Source organism: Mytilus galloprovincialis, chromosome 5, assembly GCF_965363235.1.
Source record: "Mytilus galloprovincialis chromosome 5, xbMytGall1.hap1.1, whole genome shotgun sequence".
Taxonomy (NCBI): Eukaryota; Metazoa; Mollusca; class Bivalvia; order Mytilida; family Mytilidae; genus Mytilus; species Mytilus galloprovincialis.
Window position 1 is genome coordinate 41,173,403 of NC_134842.1, and position 16,489 is coordinate 41,189,891.

Here is a 16,489-nt window from a genome sequence, read left to right on the forward strand (position 1 = left end):
TTTTTTCCCGTTTCGGGCCTAATCCTTGTATCGTTTATATGTCAAGTCAATGCACTACTATTGTCTATTTACTTCACTTCTGATGATTTTTCAAATACCCGTTACGCTGTCAAGTACGTGACTACATAGAAAATACTTTATAATAAAACTCATCTGTTAAAGAAAATGATGATAGGACATTCATTACAATAAATCAAATATCACATAGCTGAGAGGGTGATAGAGCAGATCGGTATCCCTCGAAAAAACATTGTCAACCTTGGCTTCGCCGCGGTTGACAATGTTTTCTCGGGACCCAATCTGCTCTATCACCCTCTCAGCTATGTGTTATTTATATCTTATCACATATTTGTTACGGATACGGATAAATTTTTAAGATTGACCTGTTATGTTTCATTAAATTGTTATAATTGAACTTTTTTTCCCTCTTTTCTGCAACACTTAAATATGTGATAAATAGCTTAAAGATTATAACATGTTTTTCCATATTTGCCCTGGTATCATCCCTCGACCCATATCGGCCCTCGGCTAAAGCCTCGAGGCCGATATGGGAGTCTCGGGATAATACCAGGGCTAATATAGAAAAGGGCATGTTATAATCTATACATATTGATTTCATCCAAGAATGGTCGCATATATCATGTGGATTCTGTTTAGGTTGTCACGAATGACACTAATTTGTATCTAAATTGGTATTAACCAGTATATAAATCAGAGATTAACGTCGTAATGTAACTAAACATCAGTAAGTAAAATATATTGGGATGCTAGAATATATAAAGAATAAAGAAATAATAATGAGTAAGATAAAATAAAATGTAGAGAAAAGTAACAGACAATTTAAAGAATATAGAAATAAACAACACCCCCAATCCGGACCCTCATTGTCTACACGAGAATCTGGATGGAAACACAGAATATATAGAATAATAGATAAGGACAGTAGGAAGTGATGCATTAATAAAAAAAATAGAAGAAAAAGAATAACTGTTTGAGAATAAAGACATGAAACACCCCTGGGTGTTGAAACAGTAACGGATTGCTATGTACTCATATTGGTAATAAATGCAAAAAGTTTACATGCGGACAACTGCAGTTCTCCTCTGCACTTATGTAGAAAGGAACTAAACGGAATAAAATGAATTAAAACTTCAGATAACCAAATGTAGCTGCATTCGCTCCTTTCCATTTACTTCTTTAGACTGATTTGTAAACAACAGATGATTCAGTAATAGAAGAAAAGAACCAATCGGATGATGTTGACGATTTAGAGTTTAACGTCCAGTGACAAATATCATGTGCATATGAGAACGACAACACGTTATATGTACCCTGTGTTGTATTAGAAAGACACTTTCGGACGGATTTGAGAACGTGCTACTTTGAACAGAAACAAAAATCAAGGCTGAAGAAAACGTTAATAATAGATTCAGGCATATTCCAGCAGGCAATCCATATCCATATATTGAAGTGACACACCCCTTAATAAAATGCAAAGGAAGTCAAAATAAAAATGTTTTACTAGACGGATACTGTTGCAGCGTAATGTCATTTTTTTTTACTCAAGAGCATCTCATTCTTAACTTTTTCAAAGGGAAAATATAAAGGTAGCACAACTATTGTCGTGGCTAAATAACTCTTAACTGACACAATTTCAATTGTCCAACCCATTAACAGACTTTATTCCCATAATGTTCACTAAAACGTGGTATTACTCACGTTATATTACAATTATGAAATATTTACAAATTTCAATTTATATTTTAGAACCAAAGTACGATTTTGTGTCCTTTAAATGATATCTAAAATTGTTTTTTTCACCTTTCATTACAAAAATTGCTATGAGTATAAGCATAAATACTACATACTTGCGCGACGCCTTTTAGTTTTACTGAAAACTGCGCAGACTATGAAATGTTTTTACAGTTGGAAAATGTTCTATGATATATATCATTTTGTCAGACACTTTTCTTTTTTTGATTTGATTCTTATAATGTACCTAAAATCTGTATATTAAATAGATTTTAATATTAAAATTGTGCGTTTTACTCTTAACAGACGTATTTATATAACCAACCCGATTAACAGACCAACCGCCGATATAGCCGCACACTCAATATAGATTAACCGACCTATCTCTCGGTTAGCCGAGTGTCGGCCGTGACCTCTGTATAACTAATATGACTTAGAAATCAGAACGTTACACGCAAGAGGGTTCGAATTACTGTTTTGCACCTCTCTGTCAACCAAGTTAGTCTTACTATTTCTCTATATAAAAAAGAAGATTTGGTATAATTATCAATGAGACAATACTTCACAAGAGACCAAATGACATAGAAGTGTTACTAATTTACAGTTTAAGCATGCTATAATTTTTCTGCAGTATTTCGATTTTTACTTCAAATTTGTTTTATACATTAGTTTTCTAATAGATTACGTACATTCAAGTTTCATCCCAGTTCCATACATTTCGGCCTCAGCCTATAGTTCCAATGTTTGGTTTTAACAAGTATCAGACTGAAAATGTTTTAAACAGGTTTTTTTTTTTAATTTACCAGGTTCGGGTTAAGTTGGTAAGTGCTGAAATTCATTTCATTATGTGTATGTAGTATTTGTTTTATATTTTGTAGTACACTGTTTGACTTTAGAAATTTTGCATCTTTATATCCCATAAAACTGGTACAAACCAGGGGATAAAATTGTAAAAACGACCCCTCCTGGTTACACGTTACAGACGTTTCAACTACGTGAAATTTATAAAAGAAGGCAAGCTTAATATATTACCGCAAGTAGATACAATGCACATTTTTTTATATTGATGAATACAAGTTAAACTAATTTAACACAGAATGTCATATGGAGGTTAAAATATACCGTCATTGCATGGCGGCAGATGATTTCATAGCAAGGAGATCCTTTAAAAGTTTTCTATTCTTTCCTGGTCTTTGCTCCTCTTTGGTGTATATATATATTTGTGTTTCCATCAAATTTAATTCTTATCGTAATAAGCTTCTTCCTTTGATTAAGATTGGAAATGGTGAATGTATCAAAGGGACAACAACCCGTCCAAAAGAGCACCAATTGATCATCAACACAGAGAGAAAATCCCGTAAAAAATATAATTGCTGGCCCCTAAATAAAAGTGTGTACTAGTCCAGCGAAAATGGACGTCACACTCAACTCTAAAACATATAAATGAACTAAAATGAAAATTTATATTTATATAAAGCTAACAAAGGTACACACATTCTCCATTCCAATTCTCAATTTTATTTGTAATATCTCAACCCTCTACATATACCTTAAGCCAAATGTACAATAAACAAACACGCAACAAATCGCATACTAAAACTCAGTTTAAAAGAAGTCCGAGTACGATGTAAGAATGTGTAACAGACGAAACTATAAGCCAAATGGTAAAGATACATAAATTAACAAAGGACTATAAATATCAATTGTTGACATGCCAGTCCCAGACCTCAATTAAGCGATTGAAAGAGTATGTCCTTATCATATGAAATTCATGTGACCAAAATGTAGAAAATAACCCAAGGCCACCAATGAGTCTTCAACACAGCAAGAAAATCCAATACCCGGAGAGGCCGTAAACAAAAATGTGTACTAGTATAGCGCAAATGGACTTCACAAAAACTCCGAAACATAAAAATAAACCAAAAATATAAATCAATTGCTTTAAAAAAGCAATTGTAGGGGGTCTTTCCCCCTGTAAAATTAATTGAATTGGGGGGTGTTTGTTTGTTTGTTTGTTTGTTTGTTTCTGTATGGGGTCTATATTATTGTTACCGGAGAAGTTTCATGTTTAGTTTGGAAAGTTTTTCTTTTATTTTAGGTACAGCGCGCGCGCCACATCACGTGACACGGGTTTATGATAACGAAAAGATAGTCTTTTTATTTCTTTTTAGGTGGGGACGTTAAACAGACAACATCTATAGAGATGGAATGTACACAATGTAATTTCTTTTGTCATTGTAGGAAATTGACATTTTGATGACAGTTCACAAGTAGTGCATGTTTTGGATTTAATTGATCCGGTGTAATTTTAAAACACATTTATTGATTATTTTCTGATAATGTACATTTTTCAGCACCTGTTTGTAACACAGATTAGTATTTCAAACTCGGAGCGGACATTTTATTGTAGGTTTTTACTGAGATTTACGGACCTAGCAAGCTATTTTTACGGCATTGCCATTTCTTTTCTCTAGGAAAAGCTTTGAGAGATATCTGCACCAAGTTTTTTTATAAACGTTTAGTACATGTATGCCCTGCTGACTGCAAATTTTGAGGTCGATTGTACTTGTAGTTTCCGAGAACATGTGGATTTTTTTTCAGAAGTGACGTAAGAACAATATTAAATTTCAATTTTTCTTGAATAATTGAGAGTTTGTTCCTTCAATAAACTGTCATGATTAAACAGTCATACAGATTGATTGATTGATTGATTGATTGATTGATTGATTGATAAGTTGGTTAGTTGGTTGGTTGGTTGGTTGGTTGGTTGGTTAAATACGTTGGATAGGGTCAATTGAAACACGGAAAAAGAAACAAAGAAGATCTTGGACCCTATATTAAACACATGAGACGGAAACATGATTGATTGATCATGATCATGATTGATTGATTGGTTGATTGATTGATTAATTGATTAGTTGGTTGGTTGGTTGGTTGGTTAAACACGTTGGATAGGGTCAATTGAAACACGGAAAAAGAAACAAAGAAGATCTTGGACCCTATATTAAACACATGAGACGGAAAAATGATTGATTGATCATGGTCATGATTGATTGATTGGTTGATTGATTGATTAATTGATTAGTTGGTTGGTTGGTTGGTTAACACGTTGGATAGGGTCAATTGAAACACGGAAAAAGAAACAAAGAAGATCTTGGACCCTATATTAAACACATGAGACGGAAACATGATTGATTGATCATGATCATGATTGATTGATTGATTGATTGATTGATTGATTGATTGATTGATTAGTTGGTTGGTTGGTTGGTTGGTTGGTTAAACACATTGGATAGGGTCAATTGAAACACGGAAAAAGACACAAAGAAGATCTTGGACCCTATATTAAACACATGAGACGGAAACATGATTGGTTGATCATGATCATGATTGATTGATTGATTGGTTGGTTGGTTGGTTGGTTGGTTGGTTGAACCCTATAAGAAACACATGAGACGGAAACATGATTGATTGATTGATCATGATCATTATTGGTTGATTGATCATGATCATGATTGATTGATTGATTGATTGATTGATTGATTGATTGATTGGTTGGTTGGTTGGTATGTTGGTTGGTTGGTTGAAATTCAAACACACATAAAACTGTTTAAATAGTGCCAAAACCACATAATTTGATGACCTTGACCTTTGACCTTGTAACCTTCGTCAAGGTCATTGTTCCACAAGGTCATTGCAAAAGACCCTATGGGTCAAGGACCTTTTGTTTAAGAGTTTTGCCTAAAAATGGCCTTTTAAAAACCATCGATGGGAGTTATGTCCCTTACATGATGGTAAAATCAATATAGTCATAATGTAAAAAAAGTTGCCCCTTGAAGTACCAAGCATTTTTCACTGCTTAATTTTTTTGTATCTATAACCGTTCAAGAGTTATAGGGAAATCAAAGACATATGAAAATCTAAAATATGACCTTGACCTTTGACCTTGACCTAATTTTCTAAGTTAGGAATCAGGGGACTCAAATAAAAACATTCCAGGGTTATACGGTTAACGGTTTATGAGTTAAAAAAACATACCGACAAATTTATTCCGAAAAGATAGATAACTCCTATAAAATTTCTTCGAATCGCTTCGATCCAAATACGCCAAAAATTACTGAGGATGTAACGAACAATTTTGTAAAATAAATTTGTCATAATCTTTAACGGTTGCGAAGGAGATGCCATAACAAGGAAAACAGTGTTTGGGGAGATAACTCCTACAAAGAAAAGTATTCGTTTACGCAGGGTAAATTTCAAAAGCGCATAAACTGTTCGATATCATATACAAAATATCTAAGCGACATATTGCGAAACAAATGTTTATCCCAAGAACAAAATTAGGCGGAAGAAAAAAAAAAAAAAATAATCAGAAGAAAAACAATAGGTCTTTCCACAGAAAAGTGGAAAGACCTAATTAGCCAATCATGCACCGATGATGTTACTATCGATGGAATAACTAGAGGCTATAAAGAGTACTGTAGCTCACCTCGGTATATCTGCATTTTCAACAGTGTCGACGACAATAGAATTCATAACAAATATCTCTATTTTGTTGATTTTGGAATGTATCGCTGATTATTAAGTCTGATTAGTGTCTCTCTTTCTTTTTTTAGTTTTTGTCCAAATCTGGCATAGAAAAGGGTAAACAAACTCGTCGTCTAAGGGCAATCTTACGATTTATATGTAGATTTTGTCTTGCTGATTATTTCTGCTACTACAAGGGTCTATCTATGATCTGTTAAAGTTTTTCAAGATAATAGGAAAAAAATATTAAATTTGAACTGACGATTATATTTACTTATTTATATAGCATGTCTTCTGGTTATTTAAGTTTCCAATGGTACAAACAATAATGTTTATAACGAATACACGTGAAGATACACGTGGATAAGGTATCAGATATTGCATAACAGGAATAAAAACATAATAATTATGTTTGGGTTGGGAATTATGAGGATTTAACCCCTTCTTTCTAGAGGTTACTTTACTTATACTTTTTAAGTTTCCAATGGTACAAACAATAATGTTTATAAACAAATACACGTGAAGATACACGTGGATAAGGTATCAGATATTGCATAACAGGAATAAAAACATAATAATTATGTTTGGGTTGGGAATTATGAGGATTTAACCCCTTCTTTCTAGAGGTTACTTTACTTATACTTTTATTACATATACTGTATTGAGATTGTGAGATTATCGGCCTTGTTTAAAAACCAATAACATCTAGAAAACATCTTTTATATGTGTATATTGTTTAATCCTATATTATTCTTTATAATAAGTATTTCTTTTAGGATGCATTTGATGCTGACTTCTATCAAATGCTAACAGATGTATATTGGGGGAGTCTTTTTGTTCTTCGTTTTGATTGTTTAGTTGGATATTGTATCTTCGGAATAAAACAATAGATACAGACCTAATTGGACAGACATGTACGGGTTGCTGCCATTAAACATGTCTATCATACAAGTGTTTACCGACAGTGATTGTTTATATTTTGCAGCTTAACAATTCGATCTCGGATGTATGTTGTAAAGGGATAAATTAGTTGGGTTTTTATCGAGCATAGCGAAGTCATGTTTTAAATTGCGATAACAGATATAATAACGATAGTGAGACTGATGTTTTGTAATGAAACCAGCTTTATAAATTAAATACAATATGTATGCCACCTCCACTTTAATTAAGTGTTACCGTTGTCCGTCCCGTCTTCCCTCGCAGACGTCCCCAAAACAGGGTTTCGTTCTCTAACTTTAGTTTGCCTCGTCAAGTGTTTTAAAACTCCTATACCCAATTCATATTAACACAAAACACAGTTCAAGATCAAAACTGGAAGATGTCACGTTTACCGTTTATGAGTTATGCCCCTTTATAAATATAAAAAAATGCTGAATTTTTCGTTCCCGGTTTTTATTGTGTGTGTTAAGTTTGCTTAGCTAAATGTTGTGACATTTATAAACAATGCTTAGTATCACAAAACACAGATCAAGGCCGAAATTTGGTAACTTCACTTTTACCATTTATGAGGTATGCCTTTTTAAAAATATAGAAATTGCTGAATGTTTCGTTTCCGTATTCTAACTTTAGTTTGCCTCAATCAAGTGTAATAAAATGTATACACAATGCGTATTAACACAAAAAAAAAACAAACCAAGTTTGAAATTGGGTGGCGTTACTCTTAACATATATGCTCCTTTACAAATGAAAAAAAAAAAATGCTGAATTTTTTGTTTCTGCTTTCTAACTTAAGTTTTTCTCAACCAAATGTTATCAAACTCAAACACACTAGTTATAATTACAAAACCTTCACCGTTGTTATGTTATGACCCTTAATAACTGTATACTCAAGCCAAAGGGACATCGTCTGTGTCTAATGGACACATTCTCCATTTATATTCTGCTTATCATTAAACATTTATAGATATACTCATATTATATCATGTATAAGACTTGTGTCTCGTTTATTTCGTTCAGATAGTAACAAATAGAATAAGTTTGAACTATAACGTTGGGAATATAACATTTTTTTCACCGTTCACTTATTACATTGTATACTCCCAACTTAAAATACATGAATTATTTTTTTATTGCAGATTATAAATCGTATAAATAGTTACTTTAGAAATTAAAAGTCAAAGAGAAAATGTCGACATAAAAATAACTATAATACTTAATTTCTGTCCACCTCACTACAATATAAACCAACCAACCAGACCAGTACAATTAACTAGCTAATTACATAATTATATTCAAACATATTCGTATTTAAATGTACATAAAGGTATTTTTACTTAATTGTTTCGCTATATATTTCGCCTTTGTGTTTTGTCTGGTTTGTTTATCTTTTCGATTGGATCCGCATGGCTATGCTTTTGTTTTCCGCCATTTTTCAAAACAATGTAAAAGTTAAATGGCAACGGAAAAGGTTCGTCCTTAAATCGTGTTAAAACTTTGGGTTATAACCCATCACACCTTCGTACAAAGAATCCAGGAGGTACTTTTATGAAATGTAAATAATAAATTCTATTGAAGTTCTAATCGAATTACTTCGCATTATTTCATCAAAGAAAATGTTAACTTAAAGTCTACAAGGTAAGTAAATTTTCTTCTTATTTTCGTAATTTTCATTATTTATGAATATGTAAATTATAATTGATCTTAAAAGTTTGTTTTTTCGTACATGTAGTCTTGTTTGTCAGCCCTGTCTTTCTGCAGAAGATCTAAACCGCCTATCTGTTTTGGCAGACTTCTTCGTTCATGACAAATCAATAGTGGGTGTATTTCTTTTATATCATTAGAATTTTTCTGTCAACAAGAAATGGTTAATAAAAATAAATAAAATTCTTTTTAAATTAAATTTCCGATTCTTTTTTTAAACAAAATTAGTTACAAATGTAAAGTTTCGAAAACCCATTGGCGGATCCAGAACTTTTTATAATGTTTTTTTTTCTTTCTTTTATTATTTGGTTTTTGGGGGAAGGGTGTAGTTAATGACCCAATAGGGGGTGCCAGTCATGCTTCAGTTATTCCCGATATAATCAACCAATTTTTCCAACAAAATTGGAAACCCAGAATCCCCCACACCCGCACCCTTGGATCCACATATGAAGCCTCATATCCAAGTTGATACTGAAGAGAATATATCCTAATATACATGTTCAACAAGTAAAAAAAGGAAACTGCTTAACACAAAAACTTCTTTTCGTGATGATATGCCTGCTACAAAGTGCATTGTATAAGATACCCTTGATATTTTCCCCGTCGTCTGACCTTAACAACCTTATATAAAAAAGAAAATGTGGTATGATTGCCATTGAGACAACTCTCCATAAGAGACCAAATTACACAGAAATTAACAACTATAGGTCACTGTAGGGCCTTCAACAATGAACAAAGCCTATACCGCATAGTCGGCTATGAAAGGCCCCTAAATGACAATGTAAAACAATTCAAACGACAAAACTAACGGCCTAATTTATGTACAAAAAAAGGAACGAAAAACAAATATGTAACACTTTTAAAACAAACAACTACCACTGAATTACAGGCTTCTGACTTGGGACAGGCACATTCATACAGAATGTTGCAGGATTAAACAACGGTTAACGGGATCCCAACCCTCCCCATGTATCTTTTATTTACTTTTATAACGATCGAGTTTTGTTGAACTTTGAATGGGTCTGATCAATCAAAAATACTATACTATATAAAGTACCTTTAAAGATGTTTGTAGATGATAAATCTGCGAGAATATTTTGGTATAACATCATTTAAAAAAAATTATCACGAAAATCACTCGTTTCGGCATCCAGACTTTTAAAAAAATACTCAAAACAATCACAAACAGACTGTTGCAGAGCATAAATTTCATCATACATGTACCGGTATCATGAAAAATAAATATTTATTTCGTTCTCATACTTTATATTATCCAATTTAAAAACACAATGGACTGAAGGCGTCGAAAACCTAAAAAAAAAAAACAAACAAACGGGCGTCCCTCAAAACGTGTTTAAAATTCTATCGGAAGAAGCGAACATATCTCTATCACACAGGGTTCCTGAAAAGATAAATGTTTTGATATACATGAATTTCTGTGACATTTGGTTTCTTGTCGAGAGTTGTCTCATTGGCAATCTTTTTTATATATAGAATTATGTTTCTTTTTGATATATAAAAAAACAATTTCTTAGCTAAATTTATCAAATGACGATGTATCTTCTAAATACATCCATAATCTAGGGGCCTCGGTGGCCGAGTGGTCTAAGTAGTTACTACTGTAATCACAAGCCAGTCAACCCTGAGGTTGTGAGTTCGAATCCCGTTCGTGCAGGTGCAACATACTCCAATCTCAATTGACTAGGATTGTCAGTTTCCTGGAGGTCGGTGGTTTTCTCCAGATACTCGGGTTTCCTCCACCAATAAAAACTGGCCGCCAAGAAATAGCCTAAATGCGGTGCTAAAAAATGGCGAAAAAACACCAAAAAAACAAATAAAATCATCCATAATCTCTTTTCCCTATATATAACAGTGTCCAACATGCAAGCGAAAATTTAATGGAATAGTCATATACATTTGTTAACACAGATGATTCCTGAAAAGCAAGAACATACTATTTATTATTCAGTAACTTACACCTGGTGTACATTTTCTGGATGATTTTTGACAATTTTTTTATAAGTATATCTTTGAAACTGTTTTTTTCCTTACTTTACTAAGGGCCTTACACGAGGCAATATAGAACAAGCTAACAATTTAAACAAAAATTATGCACGAAGTAATATATCTGCATTAGACATAATTGCGTATATGAGGGTTAATTAATATCACCTGAAGATAGACATAACAAAAATACCAGAATTGGATAAATCAACAAGAATAAATTAACCATTTTACTACATTAGTCTGTACATTTGCATGAGCGATTGACGGTTTCTCATGATAAAGTAAAGTTGTACTTAAATTAAGTGCTTGGGTTTTTTTTTATGAAATATTTATGAAAGTGTTACAGATCAAATATAAACTTATTCATTTTCTCTCTATAATCATTAATTTATTCGTTTAATTTATTCCATATGAAATCATAATTACAAACATATAAAAGAAAAGGGTTGCTATTTTCGAATTTAACTAGGCGTTTAGTATAATATTTGCCTCATAAAACTGTGTTCATGTAGTTTTAATTTGTGTACCATGGCATCACAATTTATATAATCATAAATTAAACGACAAAATTGATCGATTACAAATTATATGTCTTTGTAGTGATTTAAATCATCAGATATTATACAATTATTGTTTTAATGAGGTAATTTTCTAAGTTTTATTGACTTTCGAATATATATTAACTGAGTCAAATGAGCGAAATAAATATCCAATTTGAAATGTTTATAAAGCAACGAATTTCTGTAATAAAAACAGAAATTGTTATAATCCATATATATACGGCATTTTGTAATTTATCTTCTACTTCTACCAATACTCGGCCACCATCAATAAGTTGATTATTTTGCAACTTTTGGATGCGCATTTAAAATTTTAACAAGAAATAGTATTAATTGATTTGAATTTGAATTCATAAATACAGTGAATTTAAAAATATCTTATCATTCATATAGAAATATGTAAAAGTAAATTCCTTGTACCAATGTGATAAAAATGCATGTTTGTTAAAGAATGACATTTTATTTTCATTATGATTTAATGACAAACCAAATTATTCAAATTTAAAAGTAGGAAAACACATTTCGTGCAATTCTGAAATTGATGTAAGAAATACCATCGAGCCTTCAGTCTTTGTTTAGTTTTCCGTAAAAGACAGTAACACATCTTTGTGATTTCTAATAAGATTCTCCACTTGTGAATAAAAATGACCTAAAGGTTGACGTAAGTTATAAGCAAAATCCATACCGCGTAGCAAGCTTTAAAAGACTTCGAAATGACACGTGTAAAACAACCGACCGTGCGAGGGGTGTAAAGCCAGTCAAGGTCGTTAAACACTTCCATCGTCTAGTGTAAGACAATTCAAACTGAATGAAAACAAGTAGTCTGGTTTACGTTCAAAACAATAAACGAAGAAACATATATGATATACAGCATAGTATGGAAACTATTGAATAACATGCCCCTAACATGGAGGGGAGATTTAAATGTTCTTTTTTGATATCAGTCTTGGTTTGATTCCTCGACCCATATAGGCCATCGTCCAGTTGCATCTCATGCTAGGAATATAGTTCCCAATTATTACATGGAGTGTTTCTTCCAAAGTAATCCGTCTACTGTTTTCTTTGAAATATTTACTATTTATAAGTGGTCCTATCAGTTGTATATATGTTGAAATAAGTAAAACATATAGAAACAAATTATTGCTGAAAGTGAAAGTAGTGATTTGGCCAAAATGAAAGTAGGGTATACATTAGCCGTCGTGATTTATTCAAGATTCAATTCCTACCATTGGTATGTTAATCGGGCTCTCAAAAAAAAAGCACTGATGGATTGTCCTGGGACAAGCGTATTTTATTAGAATAATAATGGTCTATAATCAGTTAAATTTATTTCATGTTTGAAACGGTGCAAATTGTTTAATTCATCTTGACTTTAACCAAAAAATGCATTGTAGCCAAGGGAAAGAATAATTGTGTTCTGAGGTGGGATGCTATCAGGGCTGATATAAAGAGAATAGATTACATTATAATATGTATCATTAAGTCAGAACGTATTGCCAACGTATAGAGGTTTCCCTGACAGAAGTTTCGTTTTCAGGTTTAATTTTATACAATGCTATATAGTCTTTTCCTATCCTGCTTAAACAAATAATCTATAAATATTGCAATGTGTTTCCAAGAGGTAATTTCATTTCAGAATATTTCTTACATTTGGAACTTATACTTTAAAAGAACTTTATTTCCATGACACTATGTACCTCTTGAAAAAATAGTAACGGACTCTAGAAAGGGGGTAGATTCACACACAACATAGGTTTTATATTGATGTGACATAAACTTGTTTTCGTCCAGAATATAATTAAAAGATTGTCCGATTTTCGTTTCGTGCTCAAAGATCCCGACCGGCGATACCTACCTCATTATATATATAAAAAAGTAGAAGGGGTATGAATGCCTATGAGACACCTCTCCGCAAGCGATCAAATGATACAGAAATTAACAGCTATAGGTCACATTACGTCCTTCAACAATGAACAAGCCCATATCGCATAATCAGCTAGGTAACTTTGTAATAATCCAGGAATTTTATATAAACATTGACACATATTTCGGATGTTAGGGTCAATGTTCCATTTTTTTTCTTTAGCAATAGTTATTATTACCCAAGACATTTCAATGACCTACCGAAGTAGACTTTTTACCGGAGTTGTAATAACATAAACAACACGACTGGTGCCACATGTGGAGTAGGATATGCTTCCGGAACACCTGAGATCACTGCGAGTTTTGGTGGGGTTCGTGTTGCTTAGTCTTTGATTTTCTATGTTGTGTCTTCTGTACTTTTATTTGTCTATTTGTGTTTTTATTTTTAGCCATGGCATTGTCAGTTTATTTTCAATCTATGAGCTTGACTATCTCTCTGGTATCTTTCGTTCCTCGATGTCAAACGTCTAATCGTTTTACCTTATATCGCTACGTGCACTGGAAAATATAAAGACAATGAATAAGGTATAAGGTTATGACTATTCCGGTCAAATATGCCACATTCTGTATGTATGTCCCTGTCCCAAGTCTGGAGCCAGTAATTCAGGAGTTGTAGTTTGCTGATGTTTTACTAATTTGTTTTCCGTTCATTTTTTTGTACATACTTTGGCTGTTAGTTTTCTCGTTTAAATTGTGTTTCATTTGTCATTTAGGGGCCTTTTATAGCTGAGTATATATATGCGGTATGGGCTTTGCTCATTGTTGAAGGCTGTATAGTGGCCTATAGTTGTTAATATCTGTATATGGCCTCTTGTAGAGAGTGGTCTCATTGGCAATCATACCACATCTTATTTTTTATATTGCATAGAACGCATTATATATATAATGATGTATACAAATAAGAAGATGATGTATGATTACCATTGGAAACAACACTGCACAATAAGATAGGCTTATGTGGAAAATTCTAAAAAATTGACAACAACACGTTTAATAGTTTCTTGTGTCCAAGGCACTTTTCTGGATATACCTTCATCAGGAACGCTCAGAGCCAAACATTTAAAATCCGAAGATGTATAAGTACCGAAACCGTTGAAGAGCTATATGTCAAAAACACCTAAAATAAATAGCCAAATCCATCTAAAGCAAACTTTGCCTGAGGGAGTTGAAACCTTAGTTTCTTAATAATTCCAAAATTTATAAACGGACAGTTTTGGTAAAGTTTGTTAAATCATGTCAGTACCAAATTACTGACTACTGAGCTGTTGATACCCTAAGGGACTGATAGTCCACCAGCAGAGGTATCGACCCAGTGGTGTAAAAAACAGAAAACAACACGTTTAATTATTTCTTGTGTCCGAATCGCTTTTCTGGATTTACCTTCATCAGGAACGCTCAAAGCCAAACATTTGAAATCCAAAGATGTATAAGTACCGAAACCGTTGAAGAGCTACAGTATAGGTCAAAAATACCTAAAATAAATAGCCAAATCCATCTAAAGCCAACTTTGCCTGAGGGAGTTGAAACCTTAGTTTCTTAATAATTCCAAAATTTGTAAACGGACAGTTTTGGTAAAGTTTGTTAAATCATGTCAGTACCGAATTACTGACTACTGAGCTGTTGATACCCTAAGGGACTGATAGTCCACCAGCAGAGGTATCGACCCAGTGGTGTAAAAAATAGAAAACAATTTTTAATAATTTCTTGCGTCCGAAGCGTTTTTCTGGATTTACCTTCATCAGGAACGCTCAGAGCCAAACATTTAAAATCTGAAGATGTATAAGTACCGAAACCGTTGAAGAGCTACATGTCAAAAATATTATAATATTTAAAAAAAAAAAATTTTAATTGTTTATTTTTGTATAGCGAATAAGACACTTTTGTGTCTGAGATGAATGAAGAAAGTCTTGTCTTGTCTTGAGAAATATTGACCATGCGATCGGCAACATTTTCACCAGTACATACTTGTATATAACGTCTAGTTTAGGTGTTATATATAATCTTACCATCTATAATTTTAAACTTTCAAAAACATAACAAGAACAATCCAATACTATTATTAAAGTAGAAGTATAACTATTGCGTAACATCATATTATCTTTGTTAAATACAAATCCATAGTTTTAGAAATAGTGCGACAAAAAATCTAAAAATAAAAAATATGTTTTTATAGCGCTCTCTCGGACTTGAAATAATGACCAATTTGTTCACAGTAACATAATACAACATTTTTGTAACTAATGGTCAAGTACATGTATTAGACAGATTACTTCACAAGAAAACATTAAATTCTAATATCACGTGGTATTTTGTAAACAAATTTCACTTGGAATTATCAATATTACGTTAAAGGTAAGAAAAAACGATTTTATGATTAGTGTTTTAAATGGTTTAGTGATTAAAGACGGAGAGATCATTTCATGATAAATATTGACAAATGTGAAGTTTTTGTTACTTTTAAAAATCAACACCTCACTGTAGGATACAAATTTGACTTTTTAGTGAAATAGCAATTAGTGGTATTTGTTAGTTTAGTGGAAAGGTGAATATTCAGGCTGATTTTGGGTAAGAAATTTTTCTTATGTTTATTGTATGCTATTTTATGTTATTTTCCCAACAATTTAGCCAAACATTTATAATATATGAAATTATATTTTTCTTTTATTTGTTAATGCACTTGTTGTTCACTTACTATTCACTAGTGATACACAAACAGTCTTTCAAGTATTCACTGTGTCTACGTTTTGTTTAAAGAAGTTCCTCTCCGAAAAGGATGTCCACGTTAAAAAAATACTGTATATATTTTGCCGTGTTCCATCAGAGCGATACCAGAAGTTTTCTTCTCATTATTACAAAATGAAAACGTTAAAACGCTCATACTCTTTTTTTATTGTTAATTTGCAAGTATTAGAGATCAAGCTATGTTCTTTAGTGCATCTGTCGTGGGCTTTTGAAATTGCATACAGCTATGAAATTAGTATTGACAAAAGATAAAACAATAAAATCCGTATCGGATTTTTATAAACTTATATAGGCTCAGTAAAACCATCAAAATCAATCAGAAATATCTTTATATGCTT

The 16,489-nt window shown here is 32.3% G+C and overlaps 1 protein-coding gene across 19 annotated transcripts in view; it reads left to right on the forward strand.

The window, feature by feature from the left end:
* Positions 1-8,647: 8,647 nt before the first annotated feature.
* LOC143075823 (uncharacterized) overlaps positions 8,648-16,489 on the forward strand; it is a 61,537-nt gene continuing 53,695 nt past the window's right edge. For 9 of the 19 annotated variants that reach the window (XM_076251385.1, XM_076251391.1, XM_076251394.1 and 6 more), the window contains exon 1: positions 15,801-15,974. The gene's annotated coding sequence lies outside the window, so the exon portion shown is untranslated. Of the gene's footprint in view, positions 8,854-15,799; positions 15,975-16,489 lie in introns of those variants that run through there. The other 10 variants (XM_076251395.1, XM_076251393.1, XM_076251397.1 and 7 more) reach the window with 4 other exon arrangements.